This window comes from Bombina bombina, chromosome 10 (assembly GCF_027579735.1).
Source record: "Bombina bombina isolate aBomBom1 chromosome 10, aBomBom1.pri, whole genome shotgun sequence".
Taxonomy (NCBI): domain Eukaryota; kingdom Metazoa; phylum Chordata; class Amphibia; order Anura; family Bombinatoridae; genus Bombina; species Bombina bombina.
In genome coordinates this window covers 12,012,065-12,038,229 of record NC_069508.1, presented here as the reverse complement: position 1 = coordinate 12,038,229, position 26,165 = coordinate 12,012,065, and the positions used below count along the sequence as shown (strand labels likewise).

The following is a 26,165-nucleotide window of genomic DNA, read 5'->3' as shown; positions in this document are numbered from 1 at the left end:
CAGTGTACTAATGACAGGGACATGTTTATAGGCTCAGTCCCTGCTAGGGTCACAGTGTACTAATGACAGTGACATGTTTATGTGCTCAGTACCTGCTAGGGTCACAGTGTACTATTGACAGTGACATGTTTATAGGCTCAGTCCCTGTTAGTGCTACAGAGTACTAATGACAGTGACATGTTTATGTGCTCAATCCCTGCTAGGGTCACAGTGTACTAATGACAGTGACATGTTTATAGGCTCAGTCTCTGCTAGGGTCACAGTGTACTAATGACAGTGACATGCTTATGTGCTCAGTACCTGCTAGTGCCACAGTGTACTAATTACAGTGACATGTTTATAGGCTCAGTCCCTGCTAGGGCCACAGTGTACTAATGCCATTGACATGTTTATGTGCTCAGTCCCTGCTAGGGCCACAGTGTACTAATGACAGTGACATGTTTATGTGCTCAGTCCCTGCTAGGGTCACAGTGTACTAATGACAGTGACATGTTTATGTGCTCAGTCCTTGCTAGGGTCACAGTGTACTAATGACAGTGACATGTTTATAGGCTCAGTCCCTGCTAGGGTCACAGTGTACTAATGACAGTGACATGTGTATGTGCTCAGTACCTGCTAAGGTCACAGTGTACTAATGACAGTGACATGTTTATGTGCTCAGTCCCTGATAGGGTCACAGTGTACTAATGACAGTGACATGTTTATGTGCTCCGTACCTGCTAGGGTCACAGTGTACTAATGACAGTGACATGTTTATGTGCTCAGTCCCTGCTAGGGTCACAGTGTAGTATTGACAGTGACATGTTTATGTGCTCAGTCCCTGCTAGGGTCACAGTGTACTAATGACAGTGACATGTGTATGTGCTCAGTACCTGCTAGGGTCACAGTGTACTAATGACAGAGACATGTTTATGTGCTCAGTCCCTGCTAGGGTCACAGTGTACTAATGACAGTGACATGTTTATGTGCTCAGTCTCTGCTAGGGTCACAGTGTACTAATGACAGTGACATGTTTATGTGCTCAGTACCTGCTAGGGTCACAGTGTACTAATGGCAGTGAAATGTTTATAGGCTCAGTCTCTTATAGGGTCACAGTGTACTAGTGACAGTGACATGTTTATGGGCTCAGTCCCTGCTAGGGTCACAGTGTACTAATGACAGTGACATGTTTATGTGCTCAGTCTCTGCTAGGGTCACAGTGTTCTAATGACAGTGACATGTTTATGTGCTCAGTACCTGCTAGGGTCACAGTGTACTAATGGCAGTGAAATGTTTATGTGCTCATTTCCTGCTAGGGTCACAGTGTACTAGTGACAGTGACATGTTTATGGGCTCAGTCTCTGCTAGGGTCACAGTGTACTAATGACAGTGACATGTTTATGTGCTCAGTCCCTGCTAGGGTCACAGTGTACTAATGACAGTGACATGTTTATAGGCTCAGTCCCTGCTAGGGTCACACTGTACTAATGACAGTGAAATGCTTATGTGCTCAGTACCTGCTAGTGCCACAGTGTACTAATTACAGTGACATGTTTATAGGCTCAGTCCCTGCTAGGGCCACAGTGTACTAATGACATTGACATGTTTATGTGCTCAGTCCCTGCTAGGGCCACAGTGTTCTAATGACATTGACATGTTTATGTGCTCAGTCCCTGCTAGGGCCACAGTGTACTAATGACAGTGACATGTTTATAGGCTCAGTCCCTGCTAGGGCTACAGTGTACTAATAACATTGACATGTTTATGCGCTCAGTCCCTGCTAGGGCCACAGTGTACTAATGACAGTGACATGTTTATAGGCTCAGTCCCTTCTAGGGCTACAGTATACTAATGACAGTGACATGTTTATGTGCTTAGTCCCTACTAGGGTCACAGTGTACTAATGACAGTGACATGTTTATAGGCTCAGTACCTGCTAGGGTCACAGTGTACTAATGACAGTGACATGTTTATGTCCTCAGTCCCTGCTAGGGCCAAAGTGTACTAATGACAGTGACATGTTTATGTGCTCATTACCTGCTAGGGTCACGGTGTACTATTGACAGTGACATGTTTATAGGCTCAGTCCCTGTTAGTGCTACAGTGTACTAATGACATTGACATGTTTATGTGCTCAGTCCCTGCTAGGGTCACAGTGTACTAATGACATTGACATGTTTATAGGCTCAATCCCTGCTAGGGCCACAGTGTACTAATAACATTGACATGTTTATGCGCTCAGTCCCTGCTAGGGCCACAGTGTACTAATGACAGTGACATGTTTATAGGCTCAGTCTCTTCTAGGGCCACAGTATACTAATGACAGTGACATGTTTATGTGCTTAGTCCCTGCTAGGGTCACAGTGTACTAATGACAGTGACATGTTTATAGGGTCAGTACCTGCTAGGGTCACAGTGTACTAATGACAGTGACATGTTTATGTGCTCAGTCCCTGCTAGGGCCAAAGTGTACTAATGACAGTGACATGTTTATAGGCTCAGTCCCTGCTAGGGTCACAGTGTACTAATGACAGTGACATGTTTATTTGCTCAGTCCCTGCTAGGGCCACAGTGTACTAATGACAGTTCTATGTTTATGGGCTCAGTCCCTGCTAGGGCCACAGTGTACTAATGGCAGTGACATGTTTATAGGCTCAGTCCCTTCTAGGACCACAGTGTACTAATGACAGTGACATGTTTATGTGCTCAGCCCCTGCTAGGGTCACTGTGTATTAATGACAGTGACAAGTTTATGTGCTCAGTCCCTGTTAGGGCCACAGTGTACTAATGACAGTGACATTTTTATGGGCTCAGTCCCTGCTGGGGTCACAGTGTACTAATGACAGTGACAGGTTTATGTGTTCAGTCCCTGCTAGGGCCACAGTGTACTAATGACAGTGACATGTTTATGTGTTCAGTCCCTGCTAGGGTCACAGTGTACTAATGGCAGTGACATGTTTATGTGCTCAGTCCCTGCTAGGGCCACAGTGTGCTAATGACAGTGACATGTTTATAGGTTCAGTCCCTGCTAGGGTCACAGTGTACTAATGACAGTGATATTTTTATGGGCTCATTCCTTGCTAGGGCTACAGTGTACTAATGACAGTGACATGTTTATGTGCTCTGTCACCTGCTAGGGCCACAGTGTACTAATGACAGTGACATGTTTATGTGCTCAGTACCTGCTAGGGCCACAGTTAAGTAATGACACAGTGCAGAAAGTGCATTTTGTGTTAAAGGGCCAGTCTCTGCTTCACATATATCTTGAGTTTAGAGTAACTTGCTAGTCAACTACTCTATCAGACTGACAGGTCACATGTCTTTGTCCTCCCAGTGCTGATCAGCTGTTTTTTGTAACTCTTTCATCTCCATCCTGTGATGTCACTATCCCTATTACTAATCCTCACTTGTCACGAGGTGTCACCTCATTATGTCACTAATTACGGTGCAGATTGTGTTGATCTTATGAATGTCACTGCCTGTAACAACAAGCACCTCTCAGCTAGTAAAATGTACATTTACATTAGAGTCCAGGTCATAAGATTTATAGGTTCATTCTTTTATACTTTTTATTTGAATGAAATAGAAACCGAAAGCCAATTCATGTAATTTCACTGCAAGTCAGTGGATGTACCAGCTTAATGACAGCCTGAGCACTAACAAGATATCTCCCTGTGTAGAACAGATTGGGTTTTATGGTGCCAGTATGTAAATAATACCCAGCTTGGGTGTGTCCCACGTCTGTTTATAGGAGCAGCATTTAATTGATACGGAAATAGAGCTCCCTAGTTTGATCTGGCGCATTCAGTGTTATCAGAAACAGTTCTTGTCTGCAGCAGGTTACAGAGTTCTGATTGTTGTTATTGTGAGATTTATATCTGTTACTCGCAATGGGACAGATTACAAGTGAAGCTCTAATTTAATATGCGCACGTTAAATAACCAGCCATTGCAAGTGGCTGGTTAATGCTGCCGTAGGTTTACAGTAGCTCCTTGCGCTAAGCGCAATTATCAAGAGGTCAGATGACTGGTTAATTGAAAAAATGTCCCATAATTTCCCCCAAATAAAGCGTATTTTTTCTTTTTTTTTTCTTTAAATAACTGCACGAAGCAGTTATAAGGTAATAAAGTGAGCGAGAGTGGGGTGTTAGAAAAAACTGCACCGAAAAGTGCTTTGTCCATAGCGGTCTATGGGGATTGTGTTTAAACTGTAAATATATGCACTCACCGGCCACTTTATCAGGCACACCTGTTCAATTGCTTGATTACACAAATTGCTAATCAGCCAATCACATGGCAGCAACTCAATGCATTTAGGCATCTAGACGGGGTGAAGACGTCTTACTGAAGTTCAAACCGAGCATTAGAATGGGGAAGAAAGGGAATTTAAGTGACTTTGAACGTGGCATGGTTGTTGGTGCCAGACGGACTGGTCTGAGTATTTCAAAAACTGCTGATCTACTTGGATTTTCACGCACAACCATCTCTAGGGTTTACAAAGAATGGTCCGAAAAAGAGAAAATATCCAGTGAGCGGCAGTTGTGTGGACAAAAATGCCTTGTTAAGGTCAGAGGTCAGAGGAGAATGGGCAGACTGGTGATGATAGAAAGGCAACAGTAACTCAAATAACCACTTGTTACAACCAAGGTATGCAGAATACCATATCTGGACACACAACACATCAAACCTTGTAGCAAATGGGCTACAGCAGCAGAAGACCACACCGGTTGCCAGTCCTGTCAGCTAAGAACAGTAAACTGAGGCTACAGTTCGCACACGCTCTCCAAAATTGGACAATAGAAGATTAGAACAACGTTGCCTGGTCTGATGAGTCTCAATTTCAGCTGTGACATTCAGATGGTAGGGTCAGAATTTGGCGTAAACAACATAAAAACATGGTTCCATCCTGCCTTGTATCAAAGGTTCAGGCTGGTGGTGGTGGTGTAATGGTGTGGGGGATATTTTCTTGGCACACTTTGGGCCCCTTAGTACCAATTGAGCATTGTTTAAATGCCACGGCCTACCTGATTATTGTTGCTGACTATGTCCATCCCTTTATGACTACAGTGTACCCACCATGTCACAAAGCTCAAATTATCTCAAACTGGTTTCTTGAACATGACAGTCACCAGATCTCAATCCAATAGAGCACCTTTGGGATGTGGTGGAATGGGAGATTTTCATCATGGATGTGCAGCCAACAAATCTGCAGCAAATGCGTGATGCTATCATGTCAATATGGAACAAAAGCTATGAGGAATGTTTCCAAAACCTTGTTGAATCTATGCCACGAAGATTTAAGGCAGTTCTGAAGGCAAACGGGGGTCCAACCTGGTACTAGCAAGGTGTACCTAATAAAGTGGCCGGTGAGTGTATGTATATGCTTATATACATATATATTTATGTGCTAATATGTGTATATTCAAATATAAACACATAAATAAAATATATATATATATATATACATATACAGTGGGGCAAAAAAGTATTTAGTCAACCACCAATTGTGCAAGTTCTCCCACTTAAGAAGATGAGAGAGGCCTGTAATTTTCATCATAGGTATACCTCAACTATGAGAGACAAAATGTGGAAACAAATCGAGACAATCATATTGTCTGATTTGGAAATAATTTATTTGCAAATTATGGTGGAAAATAAGTATTTGGTCAATATCAAAAGTTCATCTCAATACTTTGTTATATATCCTTTGTTGGCAATGACAGAGGTCAAACGTTTTCTGTAAGTCTTCACAAGGTTGTCACACACTGTTGCTAGTATGTTGGCCCATTCCTGCATGCAGATCTCCTCTAGAGCAGTGATGTTTTGGGGCTGTCGCTGGGCAACACGGACTTTCAACTCCCTCCAAAGGTTTTCTATGGGGTTGAGATCTGGAGACTGGCTAGGCCACTCCAGGTTCTTGAAATGCTTTTTACGAAGCCACCCCTTTAGTTGCCCGGGCGGTGTGTTTGGGATCATTGTCATGCTGAAAGACCCAGCCACGTTTCATCTTCAATGCCCTTGCTGATGGAAGGAGGTTTGCACTTAAAATCTCACGATACATGGCCCCATTCATTCTTTCATGTACACGGATCAGTCGTCCTGTTCCCTTTGCAGAGAAACAGCCCCAAAGCATGATGTTGCCACCCCCATGCTTCACAGTAGGAATGGTGTTCTTTGGTTGCAACTCAGCATTCTCTCTCCTCCAAACACGACAAGTTGTGTTTCTACCAAACAGTTCTACTTTGGTTTCATCTGACCATATGATATTCTCCCAATCCGCTTCTGGATCATCCATATGCTCTCTAGCATACATCAGACGGGCCCGGACATATACTGGGTTAAGCAGGTGGACACGTCTGGCACTGCAGGATCTGAGTCCCTGGCGGCGTAGTGTGTTACTAATGGTAGCCTTTGTTACGTTGGTTCCAGCTCTCTGCAGGTCATTCACTAGGTCCCCCCGTGTGGTTCTGGGATGTTTGCTCACCGTTCTTGTGATCATTTTGACCCCACAGGGTGAGATCTTGCGTGGAGCCCCAGATTGAGGGAGATTATCAGTGGTCTTGTATGTCTTCCATTTTCTAATGATTGCTCCCACAGTTGATTTCTTCACACCAAGCTGCTTGCCTATTGCAGATTCAGTTTTCTCAGCCTGGTGCAGGTCTACAATTTTGTTTCTGGTGTCCTTCGACAGCTCTTTGGTCTTCACCATAGTGGAGTTTGGAGTGTGACTGTTTGAGGTTGTGGACAGGTGTCTTTTATACTGATAACAAGTTCAAACAGGTGCCATTAATACAGGTAATGAGTGGAGGACAGAGGAGCCTCTTAAAGAAGAAGATACAGGTCTATGGGAGCCAGAAATCTTGCTTGTTTGTAGGTGACCAAATACTTATTTTCCACCATAATTTGCAAATAAATTCTTTCCAAATCAGACAATGTGATTGTCTGGATTTGTTTCCACATTTTGTCTCTCATAGTTGAGGTATACCTATGGTGAAAATTACAGGCCTCTCTCATCTTCTTAAGTGGGAGAACTTGCACAATTGGTGGCTGACTAAATACTTTTTTGCCCCACTGTATATTTTAAATTTGCGGCCCAATGCTGCGTGACTTACCCTCTGCACTGTGCTAGGTTTTCTGCCGTGTCTGCTGGCACCAGAATGAGGCTCTCATTGGAACCTATGGAAGCTTGCTTGCGAAAGCGCAATTTTGCGCTCCACTCATAATCTAGGCCAAAATCTAAGAATCTGGTGCGTTTTAGTTACTCCGACACAGAAGTCAAAATTAAGCTTTCAGAAAACACATTTTTTTTATAACAGATACATCACAGACAAAGATGTTTATCTAAACGAATGAACAAAATCATAACTCACAGTATTTTGTGTAACCAAAGGGGCAGTTATTGCCTGAAAGTCAGTTTTGTGTGTCTGTTCTGTATATGAGGACAGGGTCTCCTGCTGCAAACATTCTTCATTCTAGTGATTAATGTGCACCGTAAACATGTCCGCAGGGCACTTCTGGAATCTTTCTTATGGTGAAAATATTGCCCTAAAATGGAGAACAGCAGTGACTGTCACTACCGCTCTCCTTTGGTTTATAGATGCTAAATTATAAAGGGTAGATTACAAATGGAGCGCTAATTTACCGCACGTCTGTTAAAGGGCAAATTCGCCCATTTACGGGTGCACGATAAATAACCAGCCATTGCAAGTGGCTGGTTAATGCTACTGGAAGCTCACGGTAGCAATTAGCCCTCATAAGATTAGATCTCTGGTTAATTTTAAAAATGTGCGCCAATTGTCCCCAAATTTAAGTGTGCATATCATTAATAAAAAAATAAAATATGACCATCTTAATATTTATGCACAACGCAGTTTTTAGTGGTTAAAGTGAGGGGATGTGGGGTGTTAGAAAGAAAAATCTGAAAAGTACCTTTACATTGCGGTCTATGGGGACTGTGTTATTCCTGTAAAAAATAATAATACAAATATATATATATATACATATATATTTATGTGTTACTATGTGTATATACATATATATTTATGTATTAGTATGTGTATATACATATATATTTATGTGTTACTATGTGTATATACATATATATTTATGTATTAGTATGTGTATATACATATATATTTATGTGTTACTATGTGTATATACATATATATTTATGTGTTATTATGTGTATATACATATATATTTATGTGTTACTATGTGTATATACATATATATTTATGTGTTATTATGTGTATATACATATATATTTATGTGTTAGTATGTGTATATACATATATATTTATGTGTTATTATGTGTATATACAGATATATTTATGTGTTAGTATGTGTATATACATATATATTTATGTGTTACTATGTGTATATACATATATATTTATGTGTTATTATGTGTATATACATATATATTTATGTGTTACTATGTGTATATACATATATATTTATGTGTTACTATGTGTATATACATATATATTTATGTATTAGTATGTGTATATACATATATATTTATGTGTTAGAATGTATATATACATATATATTTATGTGTTACTATGTGTATATACATATATATTTATGTGTTACTATGTGTATATACATATATATTTATGTATTAGTATGTGTATATACATATATAGTTATGTGTTATTATGTGTATATACATATATATTTATGTATTAGTATGTGTATATACATATATATTTATGTGTTACTATGTGTATATACATATATATTTATGTGTTACTATGTGTATATACATATATATTTATGTATTAGTATGTGTATATACATATATATTTATGTGTTATTATGTGTATATACATATATATTTATGTGTTATTATGTGTATATACATATATATTTATGTGTTACTATGTGTATATACATATATATTTATGTGTTACTATGTGTATATACATATATATTTATGTGTTACTATGTGTATATACATATATATTTATGTGTTATTATGTGTGTATACATATATATTTATGTGTTACTATGTGTATATACATATATATTTATGTGTTATTATGTGTATATACATATATATTTATGTGTTACTATGTGTATATACATATATATTTATGTGTTAGTATGTGTATATACATATATATTTATGTGCTACTATGTGTATATACATATATATTTATGTTACTATGTGTATATACATATATATTTATGTGTTACTATGTGTATATACATATATATTTATGTGTTACTATGTGTATATACATATATATTTATGTGTTACTGTGTGTATATACATATTTATTTATGTGTTACTATGTGTATATACATATATATTTATGTATTAGTATGTGTATATACATATATATTTATGTGTTACTGTGTGTATATACATATATATTTATGTGTTACTATGTGTATATACATATACATTTATGTGTTAATATGAGTATATACATATATATTGATGTGTTAATATGTGTATATATCAGAGTCTAGTGAGGCACATTAATGAACCCGACAGAGGCAGCTTAAATTTATGGTTAAATTGGCAGGTTGCAGGTTGAATTAACTGCTAATATTACATTTGCTTCATTCTTTTGGTATCCTTTGTTGAAGGATATGCAGCAATATATATATATATATATACATACAGTATATAAACATACACACACAGTGCTATATATTGATGGGTCATATTTGCAAGATACACTCCAGCCATATTTTCATTATAGACATAGGAGTTAGTTCTGATCAAGGATTTTTTTATCAACCATATTTCTAAATGGAAATTTATAGTGATTTTCCCCTTAACCTATGTATTGAGGATTGATCTTATTATCTGTATTTTTAGAACTGTTAAATGGAGGGAGAAGTTTTTATAAAATTTGATATTTTTCCATCTGCTTTGGTTAGTGGGGAGACTTTCTTTGCATTCAGCATAGCCCAATTGCAAGTACATTTGGAATTAATTGTTAAAAACTGGTTACATCGTCATTCCAGAACAAACAATAGGAAGTGGACAGAATATCCCAGAGGTTTTTGTTTCCTGTATTTAACCAGGACTCTGCTTTAGGGTTATTCATTTCCACCTTGACCCTAATATATATTACACTTAAAGCTGACCAGTCTGAGGGCATGAAATGCCATATACCTTATTTTTGAAGCTCCACTTTGCTCATAGATTACTTTGAACTTATACTGCATTCCCATGGAAAACACAGGACTTGTTTACCAACCAATTCACTGAGCTTAAAGTGAATGTAAATTTTGATGCTAAAGTGCCCGGTTTTTAAAACTTTGATTAAAAACAGGGGCACTTTAATTCATCAATATTTTCATTTCACTCCTGTTGTGAAAATAAACTTACTTTCTCCAACATAGGTGTGTCCGGTCCACGGCGTCATCCTTACTTGTGGGATATTCTCTTTCCCAACAGGAAATGGCAAAGAGCCCAGCAAAGCTGGTCACATGATCCCTCCTAGGCTCCGCCTACCCCAGTCATTCTCTTTGCCGTTGTACAGGCAACATCTCCACGGAGATGGCTTAGAGTTTTTTAGTGTTTAACTGTAGTTTTTATTATTCAATCAAGAGTTTGTTATTTTGAAATAGTGCTGGTATGTACTATTTACTCAGAAACAGAAAAGAGATGAAGATTTCTGTTTGTATGAGGAAAATGATTTTAGCAACCGTCACTAAAATCCATGGCTGTTCCACACAGGACTGTTGAGAGCAATTAACTTCAGTTGGGGGAACAGTGAGCAGTCTCTTGCTGCTTGAGGTATGACACATTCTAACAAGACGATGTAATGCTGGAAGCTGTCATTTTCCCTATGGGATCCGGTAAGCCATGTTTATTACGATCGTAAATAAGGGCTTCACAAGGGCTTATTAAGACTGTAGACTTTTTCTGGGCTAAATCGATTCATTATTAACACATATTTAGCCTTGAGGAATCATTTTATTTGGGTATTTTGATATAATAATATCGGCAGGCACTGTTTTAGACACCTTATTCTTTAGGGGCTTTCCCAAAGCATAGGCAGAGCCTCATTTTCGCGCCGGTGTTGCGCACTTGTTTTTGAGAGGCATGGCATGCAGTCGCATGTGAGAGGAGCTCTGATACTTAGAAAAGACTTTCTGAAGGCGTCATTTGGTATCGTATTCCCCTTTGGGCTTGGTTGGGTCTCAGCAAAGCAGATACCAGGGACTGTAAAGGGGTTAAAGTTCAAAACGGCTCCGGTTCCGTTATTTTAAGGGTTAAAGCTTCCAAATTTGGTGTGCAATACTTTTAAGGCTTTAAGACACTGTGGTGAAAATTTGGTGAATTTTGAACAATTCCTTCATGTTTTTTCGCAATTGCAGTAATAAAGTGTGTTCAGTTTAAAATTTAAAGTGACAGTAACGGTTTTATTTTAAAACGTTTTTTGTACTTTGTTATCAAGTTTATGCCTGTTTAACATGTCTGAACTACCAGATAGACTGTGTTCTGAATGTGGGGAAGCCAGAATTCCTATTCATTTAAATAAATGTGATTTATGTGACAATGACAATGATGCCCAAGATGATTCCTCAAGTGAGGGGAGTAAGCATGGTACTGCATCATTCCCTCCTTCGTCTACACGAGTCTTGCCCACTCAGGAGGCCCCTAGTACATCTAGCGCGCCAATACTCCTTACTATGCAACAATTAACGGCTGTAATGGATAATTCTGTCAAAAACATTTTAGCCAAAATGAACACTTATCAGCGTAAGCGCGACTGCTCTGTTTTAGATACTGAAGAGCATGACGACGCTGATAATAATGTTTCTGAAGGGCCCCTAACCCAGTCTGATGGGGCCAGGGAGGTTTTGTCTGAGGGAGAAATTACTGATTCAGGGAACATTTCTCAACATGCTGAACCTGATGTGATTACATTTAAATTTAAGTTGGAACATCTCCGCATTCTGCTTAAGGAGGTATTATCCACTCTGGATGATTGTGACAAGTTGGTCATCCCAGAGAAACTATGTAAAATGGACAAGTTCCTAGAGGTGCCGGGGCTCCCAGAAGCTTTTCCTATACCCAAGCGGGTGGCGGACATTGTTAATAAAGAATGGGAAAGGCCCGGTATTCCTTTCGTCCCTCCCCCCATATTTAAAAAATTGTTTCCTATGGTCGACCCCAGAAAGGACTTATGGCAGACAGTCCCCAAGGTCGAGGGAGCGGTTTCCACTTTAAACAAACGCACCACTATACCCATAGAGGATAGTTGTGCTTTCAAAGATCCTATGGATAAAAAATTAGAAGGTTTGCTTAAAAAGATGTTTGTTCAGCAGGGTTACCTTCTACAACCAATTTCATGCGTTGTCCCTGTCGCTACAGCCGCATGTTTCTGGTTCGATGAGCTGATAAAGGCGGTCGATAGTGATTCTCCTCCTTATGAGGAGATTATGGACAGAATCAATGCTCTCAAATTGGCTAATTCTTTTACCCTAGACGCCACTTTGCAATTGGCTAGGTTAGCGGCTAAGAATTCTGGGTTTGCTATTGTGGCGCGCAGAGCGCTTTGGTTGAAATCTTGGTCGGCTGATGCGTCTTCCAAGAACAAGCTACTTAACATTCCTTTCAAGGGGAAAACGCTGTTTGGCCCTGACTTGAAAGAGATTATCTCTGATATCACTGGGGGTAAGGGCCACGCCCTTCCTCAGGATCGGCCTTTCAAGGCAAACAATAAACCTAATTTTCGTCCCTTTCGTAGAAACGGACCAGCCCAAAGTGCTACGTCCTCTAAGCAAGAGGGTAATACTTCTCAAGCCAAGCCAGCTTGGAGACCAATGCAAGGCTGGAACAAGGGAAAGCAGGCCAAGAAACCTGCCACTGCTACCAAGACAGCATGAAATGTTGGCCCCCGATCCGGGACCGGATCTGGTGGGGGGCAGACTCTCTCTCTCTTCGCTCAGGCTTGGGCAAGAGATGTTCTGGATCCTTGGGCGCTAGAAATAGTCTCCCAAGGTTATCTTCTGGAATTCAAGGGGCTTCCCCCAAGGGGGAGGTTCCACAGGTCTCAGTTGTCTTCAGACCACATAAAAAGACAGGCATTCTTACATTGTGTAGAAGACCTGTTAAAAATGGGAGTGATTCATCCTGTTCCATTAAGAGAACAAGGGATGGGGTTCTACTCCAATCTGTTCATAGTTCCCAAAAAAGAGGGAACGTTCAGACCAATCTTAGATCTCAAGATCTTAAACAAGTTTCTCAAGGTTCCATCGTTCAAGATGGAAACCATTCGAACTATTCTTCCTTCCTTCCAGGAAGGTCAATTCATGACCACGGTGGATTTAAAGGATGCGTATCTACACATTCCTATCCACAAGGAACATCATCGGTTCCTAAGGTTCGCATTCCTGGACAAGCATTACCAGTTCGTGGCGCTTCCTTTCGGATTAGCCACTGCTCCAAGGATTTTCACAAAGGTACTAGGGTCCCTTCTAGCTGTGCTAAGACCAAGGGGCATTGCTGTAGTACCTTATTTGGACGACATTCTGATTCAAGCGTCGTCCCTTCCTCAAGCAAAGGCTCACACGGACATAGTCCTGGCCTTTCTCAGATCTCACGGATGGAAAGTGAACGTGGAAAAGAGTTCTCTATCTCCGTCAACAAGGGTTCCCTTCTTGGGAACAATAATAGACTCCTTAGAAATGAGGATATTTCTGACAGAGGCCAGAAAAACAAAGCTTCTAGACTCTTGTCGGATACTTCATTCCGTTCCTCTTCCTTCCATAGCTCAGTGCATGGAAGTGATCGGGTTGATGGTAGCGGCAATGGACATAGTTCCTTTTGCGCGCATTCATCTAAGACCATTACAACTGTGCATGCTCAGTCAGTGGAATGGGGATTATACAGACTTGTCTCCGAAGATACAAGTAAATCAGAGGAACAGAGACTCACTCCGTTGGTGGCTGTCCCTGGACAACCTGTCACAAGGGATGACATTCCGCAGACCAGAGTGGGTCATTGTCACGACCGACGCCAGTCTGATGGGCTGGGGCGCGGTCTGGGGATCCCTGAAAGCTCAGGGTCTTTGGTCTCGGGAAGAATCTCTTCTACCGATAAATATTCTGGAACTGAGAGCGATATTCAATGCTCTCAAGGCTTGGCCTCAGCTAGCGAGGGCCAAGTTCATACGGTTTCAATCAGACAACATGACAACTGTTGCGTACATCAACCATCAGGGGGGAACAAGGAGTTCCCTAGCGATGGAAGAAGTGACCAAAATCATTCTATGGGCGGAGTCTCACTCCTGCCACCTGTCCGCTATCCACATCCCAGGAGTGGAAAATTGGGAAGCGGATTTTCTGAGTCGTCAGACATTGCATCCGGGGGAGTGGGAACTCCATCCGGAAATCTTTGCCCAAGTCACTCAGCTGTGGGGCATTCCAGACATGGATCTGATGGCCTCTCGTCAGAACTTCAAAGTTCCTTGCTACGGGTCCAGATCCAGGGATCCCAAGGCGGCTCTAGTGGATGCACTAGTAGCACCTTGGACCTTCAAACTAGCTTATGTGTTCCCGCCGTTTCCTCTCATCCCCAGGCTGGTAGCCAGGATCAATCAGGAGAGGGCGTCGGTGATCTTGATAGCTCCTGCGTGGCCACGCAGGACTTGGTATGCAGATCTGGTGAATATGTCATCGGCTCCACCTTGGAAGCTACCTTTGAGACGAGACCTTCTTGTTCAGGGTCCGTTCGAACATCCGAACCTGGTTTCACTCCAGCTGACTGCTTGGAGATTGAACGCTTGATCTTATCGAAGCGAGGGTTCTCAGATTCTGTTATCGATACTCTTGTTCAGGCCAGAAAGCCTGTAACTAGAAAGATTTACCACAAAATTTGGAAAAAATATATCTGTTGGTGTGAATCTAAAGGATTCCCTTGGGACAAGGTTAAGATTCCTAAGATTCTATCCTTCCTTCAAGAAGGATTGGAAAAAGGATTATCTGCAAGTTCCCTGAAGGGACAGATTTCTGCCTTGTCTGTGTTACTTCACAAAAAGCTGGCAGCTGTGCCAGATGTTCAAGCCTTTGTTCAGGCTCTGGTTAGAATTAAGCCTGTTTACAAACCTTTGACTCCTCCTTGGAGTCTCAATTTAGTTCTTTCAGTTCTTCAGGGGGTTCCGTTTGAACCCTTACATTCCGTTGATATTAAGTTATTATCTTGGAAAGTTTTGTTTTTAGTTGCAATTTCTTCTGCTAGAAGAGTTTCAGAATTATCTGCTCTGCAGTGTTCTCCTCCTTATCTGGTGTTCCATGCAGATAAGGTGGTTTTACGTACTAAACCTGGTTTTCTTCCAAAAGTTGTTTCTAACAAAAACATTAACCAGGAGATTATCGTACCTTCTCTGTGTCCGAAACCAGTTTCAAAGAAGGAACGTTTGTTGCACAATTTGGATGTTGTTCGCGCTCTAAAATTCTATTTAGAAGCTACAAAGGATTTTAGACAAACATCTTCCTTGTTTGTTGTTTATTCCGGTAAAAGGAGAGGTCAAAAAGCAACTTCTACCTCTCTCTCTTTTTGGATTAAAAGCATCATCAGATTGGCTTACGAGGCTGCCGGACGGCAGCCTCCCGAAAGAATCACAGCTCATTCCACTAGGGCTGTGGCTTCCACATGGGCCTTCAAGAACGAGGCTTCTGTTGATCAGATATGTAGGGCAGCGACTTGGTCTTCACTGCACACTTTTACCAAATTTTACAAGTTTGATACTTTTGCTTCTTCTGAGGCTATTTTTGGGAGAAAGGTTTTGCAAACCGTGGTGCCTTCCATTTAGGTGACCTGATTTGCTCCCTCCCTTCATCCGTGTCCTAAAGCTTTGGTATTGGTTCCCACAAGTAAGGATGACGCCGTGGACCGGACACACCTATGTTGGAGAAAACAGAATTTATGTTTACCTGATAAATTACTTTCTCCAACGGTGTGTCCGGTCCACGGCCCGCCCTGGTTTTTTTAATCAGGTCTGATCATTTATTTTCTTTAACTACAGTCACCACGGTACCATATGGTTTCTCCTATGCAAATATTCCTCCTTAACGTCGGTCGAATGACTGGGGTAGGCGGAGCCTAGGAGGGATCATGTGACCAGCTTTGCTGGGCTCTTTGCCATTTCCTGTTGGGGAAGAGAATATCCCACAAGTAAGGATGACGCCGTGGACCGGACACACCGTTGGAGAAAGTAATTTATCAGGTAAACATAAATTCTGTTTTTTAATCTTCACAGCAGCTCCAGCTTCCTCCACCTGTTTCAAAGCCTCTTCCTGGGTCTAAAATGAGGTATCTGGCTTCCTCCAATCACAGCAGTGAATCAGACACTGAATCCCCCGGGGGGGAATCTGTGATTGGAGGATGACCTATCAATCATTTCTGACATCAGAAATGGCTTGTGAGGCCGGAGGAAGCAGCAGCTGCTGTGAAGTTTAAAAGGTAAGTTTTTTTGTCACAACAGGAGTGAAATTTAAATTTTGATGAATTAAAGTGCCCCTGTTTTTAATCAAAGTTTTAAAAACCGGGCACTTAAACATCAAAATTTACATTCACTTTAAGTTCATCATTATTCTTTGCAATAATTCCTTTTAAAAATAATTTCTTTATAAAATACTTTCTTTTTTTTAGTTTCCTAAAACATGAATGTAGTACAATATCATAACTATATGCATAGGAATCTGAGAAGGAAATAAGGAAAGAGAAAGAGAGAAAGAAAGAATGAAATAAAAAGAGAGAGAAAGAAAGAAGGAGAAAAGGAAATGAGAAAAAGGAAATAAGGCAATATTTCCCTTCACCATCCCCCCACTAAGTCAGAAGCAGGCCATGGTTGTATAAAATAAAACTAGGAGAGGAAAGGCTATTACCAGCTAATAACCACCAAAAGCTGTGAGAAACTGACCTGCTGTCAAAAAGGCAGCTCATTTAGTATGAAAATAGTACCTGCTAAACCTCCTTAACCTCAGCTCTCCTCAGCAGGGAGTTGCCAGTAAGACCTGCGTACTGGCATAGGAAAGACAAACGCTGACTTAGTAGCACTGTTCCTTCAATAGCATAAGCATTAAAATCAAGTCACTGTTGGGAAAAATGCATTGTTCAAGCCAGGATTTCTAACTCAGTGGAAATACTGTATGCAACTATGCAGTAAATAATGTTTTTTGCTACTATATGTAATTGTACTGGGTTAGTAAATCTACTAATACTTAAAATATAGTAAATTCCATGGCATTTGTTCAGGCAATATGCTATCTTGGCAGTTTGGCAATTGGCACTTGTGAGTGATATATATGCTGCATGATTCCTATAAACTTCCAAAATATCTACATGAACAATGATTAATAAATCTGATTACGACAGTTTAAAGTGAAGGTTAATTTTCACGTGAAAGTGCCCAGTTTAAAAAAACAAAACAAAAAAAGAAAGCTATTAAAAACAGGGGCACTTTCATTCATGAAAATTGACATTGCACCGTATTTTAAAAATACTTACCTTGTTCTTCTGAAACGCCGGATCGCCGTTCTGAAACGATGCCCGCCTGCTTCTTCCTGGTTTACTTACCCAGCAGTGACGAAACCGGCTTCCTCTAATCACGGCGTTGCCTCAGGCAATGATTTCCCCGGGGGGAAGCCGTGATTGGAGGATGCCGGAATCGTCATTGCTGACGTATGAAGAGGCTTGCGAAAGGCTGGTGAAGCACTGGAGCGGCTTCAGGAAGAAAAGGTAATTATATTTAAAAACAAACAAAAAAAAACCGGCTGAAATGTCAATTTTCATGAATGAAAGTGCCCTTGTTTTTAATAGTTTTTTTAAAAACCGGGCACTTTCACATGAAAATTGACCTTCAATTTAAGATATCTGGCCAGCTTTGATAATTCTCATTTTGACCATGCTCTGATTTTAAAGTGAAAGTGTTACAGAAGCATTAGTTATTCTGTTGTGAAGAGCTTATTTCCCAGCAGCAATGCCTGAACCAGCAAGCCAGCGCCTAAGAAGGGCTCCAAGAAAACTGTAACAAGTTTCATTTCATAAAGAGTTAACTCTTTTTTTTCAGCTTTTAGAAACTATTGTCTAATCACCTCTGGAGCCAGACTGCTAATTGATAAGATGAACTTGTAAACTTGTTATCTTAAGTACTGTAATCCTATTGTGGCCTGTCAAAGGACAGTGCTCTCTATCTAAATGTGTGATGGGGGATTTTGTGCTTCCCCCCCTCTCCCCCTGGGAGTGCCCTGTGTGCATGTAACCTTAATAAAAAGCAGGCTGGGCATCCCAGTCCTGAGTTCTTGTTTGACCCTCAATCGCAGCGTTGACTCGTTTTTGTGGGCAGAAGGGTATCCTAGCTGTACTGCAGCTAAGGGAGATTATTCTATATTTGCGAGACTCATATAGAATACTATGGAAAGCAGCTTCTCCCCTCTTTAGCAATAGGGATCCAGGCTACTAAGCGGTCCATCTCTCAGCGAGACTAAGGGTAACCGTAACATTTGGCGGCAGCGGCGGGATTTTCCTGGATTTCCTAGGAGAGGTACAGAACGGATGGAGAGCGCTTACGAAAAATTGAAGCGTACAACCCTAAAGGATTTACTTGAAAGCAGAGGGGGGTACGCCAGCAACCGGCCGAGGAGAGAGCTGATCGCAGAATTGACCGAACTGGATCAGAGCTTCACAATGGCGGAAACACCGACCACGATTAGTGAGGAAAAAACCAGGATTGTTCGGGAAAGGCTCTCATTATACGGGCCGAACCCCTCCATGGAATTGGTACAGCAGTTGATGGCGGAGGCGGACGAGGATATACGAGAGACTCGAGCCCACGAACTCAACCTAGCGAACGCACACCGCAATGCTGAAGCCCCGCAGGTAATCATCCCTGTCGAAAATGCTGGGAGGCCCAAGATACCCTATGCGGCATTTCGACCCTTCCTAGAGAGCAAGACAGGGATTGATGAATATTTGGCGGACTTCGAAAGGCAATGTGCCCTGCACCAGATTCCCAACAGAGAGTGGCCCACGATATTGTCTGGGAAACTATCCGGGCGAGCCCTGGAAGCCTTTCGTACTCTGGGTGCTGAGGAAGTGACACAGTATGAGCTAGTTAAGGAGACACTGTTGCGACGGTACGCTGTAACTCCGGACACGTATCGCCGACAGTTTCGGGGCACGGAAAAGAAGCCTAACGATACCCATATGGAATGGGCGCACCGAATGCGGAGAGCGGCAAATCACTGGCTGAGCGGAAGTAAAGCGGTGACTGGGGAGGAAATTTTACAATTGTTTCTCTTAGAACATTTTTATAATGGCATGGAACAGCAAGGGAAGGAATGGCTGCGAGACAGGCGGCCTTCTACCTTAGAAGAAGCAGCCAAATTGGCCGATGAACATTATGACTCTCGTCTTCACGAACCCATGAACTACCGAGCTCCAGCACGGGTCGAACCCAGAGAGGTTTACCGTGCACCCCCTCGTGCTGAATTCCGAGCCCCGGTGCCCACAGGGCCCGTCCGACACTCAGGACCACCCAATAACAGCTCTGAGCGTCCCAGACCGACTTGCCACCGATGCAAGCAACCAGGGCATTTCATGGCTAGCTGCCCCCTTAATACGCACCAGACACCCAGGAATTACAATTACCCCTCTGGGTCCTATCGTCCGGCCCGGGCCCTCTGTGTTAACCAAGAGGCCCCTATGGAGGGATATGTGGGGCCGCTTCACGAGGCAGACCCTGTATATGCTGCCTCAGATAACCGCCAGCACCATCAGCAGAGGGTATGGCTCGAGGGGCGATCTACCGAGGGATTGCGAGACACAGGGGCTACTATCACGCTGGTACAGAGTCATTTGGTGCCAGAGCACAAGCGATCCGGACAGACTGTGGCCGTTAGAGTGGCGGGGGGGGATGTGTACAAAATTCCAACAGCTAAAGTGCATCTTGATTGGGGAGCGGGAAAGGGGGCTGTGAACGTGGGCCTAATGGATAATTTACCTACCGAAGTACTACTGGGCAACGATTTGGGCCCCATGACTTCTGCCTATGCTCCAGTATGCAACAACGAGGCGGACCCAGTGACTACACGGGCCCAAGCCCAGACGGAGCGAGAGCTCTCACCAGTGCGGGAGACACAGGTAAGACCTACCCCGACCTTGCCTGACAGGTTAGGCCCCATACCCTGGGACACCCCAGATGCCTTCGAGGCAGAGTCTAAGACTGACCCGACCTTACAAAAGTACCGGGAACGAGCAGAGACCGGAGGGGGCGGGGCAGATAACGAAACATTCTTATGGGAAAAAGGGAAACTATACCGCTGGACAGAGAAAAGGGGACAGCGTAGGCGACAGCTGGTAGTGCCCCACAAATACCGTCAAGAAATCCTCAAAATAGGCCACGACATCCCCTTAGCAGGCCACCTAGCCGTTACCCGTACCCTACACCGCATTACTCACACGTTCTTTTGGCCAGGGGTGCACGCTGACGTTAGAACTTACTGTAACACCTGCGATGTGTGTCAACGAGTAGGAAGGCGAGGCGATCACCCTAAAGCCCAGCTAGTAAATATGCCCATTGTAGAGGAACCCTTCAGCCGGGTTGCTATTGACCTAGTGGGACCACTGGCTACCCCTAGTCCCTCCGGTAAGCGATACATTCTTACCGTAGTGGACTACGCTACCAGGTACCCAGAGGCTGTCGCCCTATCCAACATACAAGCGGATACGGTAGCGAATGCACTAGTACAGGTGTTCTCCCGGGTAGGATTTCCAAAAGAAATCCTATCCGACCGAGGCACCCAATTTACGGCTGAATTGACCCAACAACTCTGGCAGGTTTGCAAAATTAAGTCCCTCCTAAGCTCCCCATACCACCCCCAGACGAACGGGCTGTGTGAGAGGTTCAATGGGACCCTCAAGCAAATGCTCAAGACGTTCACTCAGGAATACCGAGACTGGGAACGCTTCCTGCCGCACCTCCTATTTGCTTATCGGGAGGTGCCCCAGGAAACGACAGGGTTCTCTCCCTTCGAGTTGCTCTACGGAAGAAAGGTACGGGGACCCCTAAACCTGATCCGGGAGCACTGGGAGGGAGAGATGGAGGCTGACGGTGTCCCAATTGTGCCATACGTGCTGGAACTCAGGGACCGAATGGAGCAATTAGCCAAATCCGTGCGGGCTAATCTCCAGTTGGCCCAGAGAAGACAGAAAGTATGGTACGATCGGGGGGCCCGAAAGAGAATCTTCACCATAGGACAAAAGGTGTTAGTACTTAAGCCGGTGAAGACAGACAAATTGCAGGCATCCTGGCAGGGTCCCTACCAGATCGTAGAGAAAAGGGGAGACACCACTTATGTGATAGCTAGCTGCCACGACAACAATCTTAGAAAGACATTCCATGTAAACATGCTCAAGGAATATTTTGAGCGACCAGAGAACGTGACGGCCGTATGTTGTTCCCCTCAGGAAGACCCCGACAGTTTACCCATTCCAGACCTATTAGAAAAGAGCCTCCCCACAGGTATAGTGGCGCAGGTTCAGATAGGGGACCGACTTAGCCCCACTGAAAGGGAGCAGCTCAACCAACTCCTCCAGTCCAAACACCTCACCTTCTCCCCGAAGCCAGGGTACACTACTTTAACCACCCACCAGGTAGATACTCCGGGACAAGCTCCCTTGCGCCAGGCTCCGTACCGAATCCCCGAAGCAGTTAGGACAGGAATGAAGAAGGAGATCGATGAGATGCTCCAGCTCAGGGTAATTGAGCCCTCCGATAGTCCCTGGGCCTCCCCAGTTGTCTTGGTGCCCAAGAAAGATGGGACCACCCGGTTCTGCGTAGACTATCGGAGGCTCAATGAAAATACCGTGACGGACGCTTACCCTATGCCCAGGGTAGACGAGCTACTCGATCGTATAGCCAGGGGAAATTACCTGACCACTATTGACCTCTGCAAAGGTTACTGGCAGATTCCCCTGGCCCCGGAGGCTATCCCCAAGTCGGCATTCGTCACCCCATTCGGCTTATATCAGTTTAGGGTAATGCCGTTTGGGATGAAGAATGCCCCAGCTACATTCCAGCGCTTGGTGGATAGGCTCCTGGATGGCTTCCAGAGTTTTGCTTGCGCCTACCTGGACGACATAGCGATCCACAGTGAGTCCTGGGAGGACCACTTAGCTCATGTGGGAATGGTTCTGGATCAGATCCGGGCTGCTGGCCTGACTCTGAAGCCAGAAAAATGCCACTTTGGGATGGCCGAGGTACAGTACCTGGGTCACCGGGTGGGGTGTGGAAAGCAGCGACCAGAGCCGGCCAAAATAGAAGCTGTCGCCAATTGGCCCACCCCCATCACTAAGACTCAGGTCCTAGCCTTCCTGGGCACGGCAGGGTACTATAGACGGTTCGTACCAGACTACAGCACACTTGCCAAACCCCTGACTGACTTGACCAAGAAGAACTTACCTCGACAGGTCCTGTGGTCTCCCCACTGTGAAACGGCTTTCCAGGCTCTCAAAAATGCTCTAATTAACGCTCCTGTCTTGGCGGCCCCAGCCCTTAACAAACGTTTTATCGTCCATACAGATGCTTCCATGTTCGGGCTGGGAGCTGTCCTCAGCCAAGTAGGCGAAGATGGAGGGGAGCATCCAGTTGCCTACATCAGCCGGAAGCTCCTGCCCCGCGAAGTCAGCTATGCAGCGGTCGAAAAGGAGTGTTTGGCTTTGGTGTGGGCATTAAAGAAATTGACTCCCTATTTATATGGTCAGGAGTTCACTCTGGTCACCGACCATAACCCGTTGGTGTGGCTGAACCGGGTCTCTGGAGATAACGGCAGGCTATTACGTTGGAGCTTATCGTTGCAAACCTTCAATTTCACCATTACTTACAGACCTGGGAAACAGAATGGCAACGCCGACGGGTTGTCCAGACAAACCGACCTCAGCCCCGCATAACCAGCGGTCTGGACAGCCTTAGTCTGCCCCGAAAAGGGGTCAGACCGTGTCTGCCAGAGTGTTCCACAGAAAGGGAGCAATGTTACAGAAGCATTAGTTATTCTGTTGTGAAGAGCTTATTTCCCAGCAGCAATGCCTGAACCAGCAAGCCAGCGCCTAAGAAGGGCTCCAAGAAAACTGTAACAAGTTTCATTTCATAAAGAGTTAACTCTTTTTTTTCAGCTTTTAGAAACTATTGTCTAATCACCTCTGGAGCCAGACTGCTAATTGATAAGATGAACTTGTAAACTTGTTATCTTAAGTACTGTAATCCTATTGTGGCCTGTCAAAGGACAGTGCTCTCTATCTAAATGTGTGATGGGGGATTTTGTGCTTCCCCCCCTCTCCCCCTGGGAGTGCCCTGTGTGCATGTAACCTTAATAAAAAGCAGGCTGGGCATCCCAGTCCTGAGTTCTTGTTTGACCCTCAATCGCAGCGTTGACTCGTTTTTGTGGGCAGAAGGGTATCCTAGCTGTACTGCAGCTAAGGGAGATTATTCTATATTTGCGAGACTCATATAGAATACTATGGAAAGCAGCTTCTCCCCTCTTTAGCAATAGGGATCCAGGCTACTAAGCGGTCCATCTCTCAGCGAGACTAAGGGTAACCGTAACAGAAAGTAAATCCTAGTGTTGTACAAACGCTAGGATTTACTATTGAAGCAAATAAAGGGCACTTTCATTCATGAAGTATAAGATAATTCATGTAGTAAGCTCCTTTATTTGATTCAACCGATCGCCGTTTTTACCTTGTACAGGAGCCCACGGCAAAAAAAGGGACAGTCAAGTCCAAAAAAAAACTTTCATGTTTCAAATAGGGCATGTAATTTTAAACAACTTTCCAATTTACTTTTATCAACAATTTTACTTTGTTCTTTTGGTATTCTTAGTTGAAAGCTAGACCTAGGAAGGCTCATATGATAATTTCTAAGCCCTTGAAGGCCGCCTCTAATCACATGCTGTCTGTCAGAAGATGCTTAGATACAAGTTAATCACAGAGGTAAAAAGTCTATTATTATAACCTCTTAACCGTTTCACCTCTTAACCGTGTAGTAAATCTGGCTTCTATGGGCACCAAGCCAGATTTACCGCACGGCTATTGGCTAAGAGGTGAAAACGTCACCTCTTGGCCAAATTTTTTTTTTGCTGTGGGCTCCTGTACAAGGTAAAAACGGCAATTGATTGAATCAAATAAAGGAGCTTACTACATGAAGTATCTTATACTTCATGAATGAAAGTGCCCTTTATTTGATTCAATAGTAAATCCTAGCGTTTGTAAAACACTAGGATTTACTTTCGCTTTAAATGCATGGTTTAAGCTCTAAAATGTGTAATAAGCATCTTTCAGCTCTGTGTGGATTCTAAAACTGATATTTCCTTGTGTACCCATTTTTAAAATGGACAATAAGCAATCTATCTATATTATTACAGTGCAATAAATAATATATATATATGTTGTTTATTGTCCCTTTAAGGATGGGTAGTGATACACAAGGAAATATCAGTTTTATAATTCACACAGAGCTTATTACACATTTTTAGAGATTAAACCATGCATTTAAAATCAGAGCATGGGGAAAATGAGAAATATCAAAAGCTGGCCAGCATAGCATATTAACACACTAGGGGTTAAACCAAATCTGTGCTGTGCTGGGGAACTGTAGTAAAGAGCCTGGTAACAATCCTGCTCAGCCCCCACCGCAGTGCACATGAAAGAAACGGCACTCTTAAAGGGACAGTCAAGTCCAAAAAAAAACTTTCATGTTTCAAATAGGGCATGTAATTTTAAACAACTTTCCAATTTACTTTTATCAACAATTTTACTTTGTTCTTTTGGTATTCTTAGTTGAAAGCTAGACCTAGGAAGGCTCATATGATAATTTCTAAGCCCTTGAAGGCCGCCTCTAATCACATGCTGTCTGTCAGAAGATGCTTAGATACAAGTTAATCACAGAGGTAAAAAGTCTATTATTATAACTGTGTTGGTTATGGAAAACTGGGGAATGGGTAATAAAGGGATTATCTATCTTTTAAAACAACAAAAATTCTGGTGTTGACTGTCCCTTTAATGCTATGCAGACGTTTGTGCAGCACCCTCATTGTCCTCTTACCTAGGGTCACTGATTTAAGGCTATAAATTAAGCTGCTGGCCTTTTTCTGCCTTATATTAGAGGCTGACCGCACTGTGCTCCGGGGGGGGGGGGGGGGGGGGGGGGGGAGGGGACTGGCTTTAGTGAGAGAAGCTGCAGATTGCTCAGCATCAGCCCAGTAATTCTAGGAGGAAGCCGTGGCTGGGACCATTATACCCCTAAAAGCTACTATTTGGGGACAAAAAAACACAGCAGTGCTCAGCACTAGTAATAACATTTAAAGCAGATGTAGCACAACCGGAATCCCCTAATGTCACTGCACGATTAGCACTGCTGCTAGACTACGGTTGTACTTCAGTTGTACTACTAGCACAGGGACATTGGTTATTTTTTAAAACTTATTTCTAGTGTGCCAGCTTCAGGAGAGGGAACAGTGGATGATCCTGATTAACCCCTTACTCAACAGTCAGCAACTCTTATCCGTTACCTCCTCACCTCAATAGCGGTAGTCTCGCACGAGTCCCGGTTCTCCCCTAGTCTCAGAGTACCCCACTGACTGCCAGGAGTGTTCCCTGTAGGACGGTTCCTCAGGCAGGGGCCAGGGCAGCAGCTGTTGATGTCTACTCTAGCTGAGATATTGAAGGCTACCACGAGCTGCTCAGGACAACGGGAGTCTCTACTCTCTTCCCGCCAGTGGTCCTTGCTTTGCCCATTCGCAGGGAGTCAAACATTACCGGTCACATTCTCCTGGTGCTGTCAATCACCAGGAGAACATGACCATCTCTGATTGGCTCCCTTGCTAGGAGGCATCAAGAGGGATGCCTCCTATTGGTCTCAATTTTGTGTGCTGATATGTTGACAGCACACAGGTGGCGCTCCAGCACGGCTTTTCCTATGACCCATGTAGTGATATGGAGAGAAGCGGTCATGTACCTGTCTCTCTGTAGCATTACATGGGGGGGGGGGGGAAATAGTGACTTTTTTTGGGGGGGTGGGCAATTTTTTTTATTTATTAAAATGTAATTAAAGTTTGCCCCATATGGCAGGGGAGGCCCTGCCTCCTATGACTGCACGTCCCTGGTATAAATATACATATATATTTATGTGTTACTATGTGTATATACATATATAT

The 26,165-nt window shown here is 43.1% G+C and overlaps 1 protein-coding gene across 4 annotated transcripts in view; it reads left to right on the top strand.

The window, feature by feature from the left end:
• Positions 1-26,165, top strand: part of VAV3 (vav guanine nucleotide exchange factor 3) — a 300,764-nt gene that overhangs the window by 55,493 nt on the left and 219,106 nt on the right. The window lies entirely within an intron of this gene.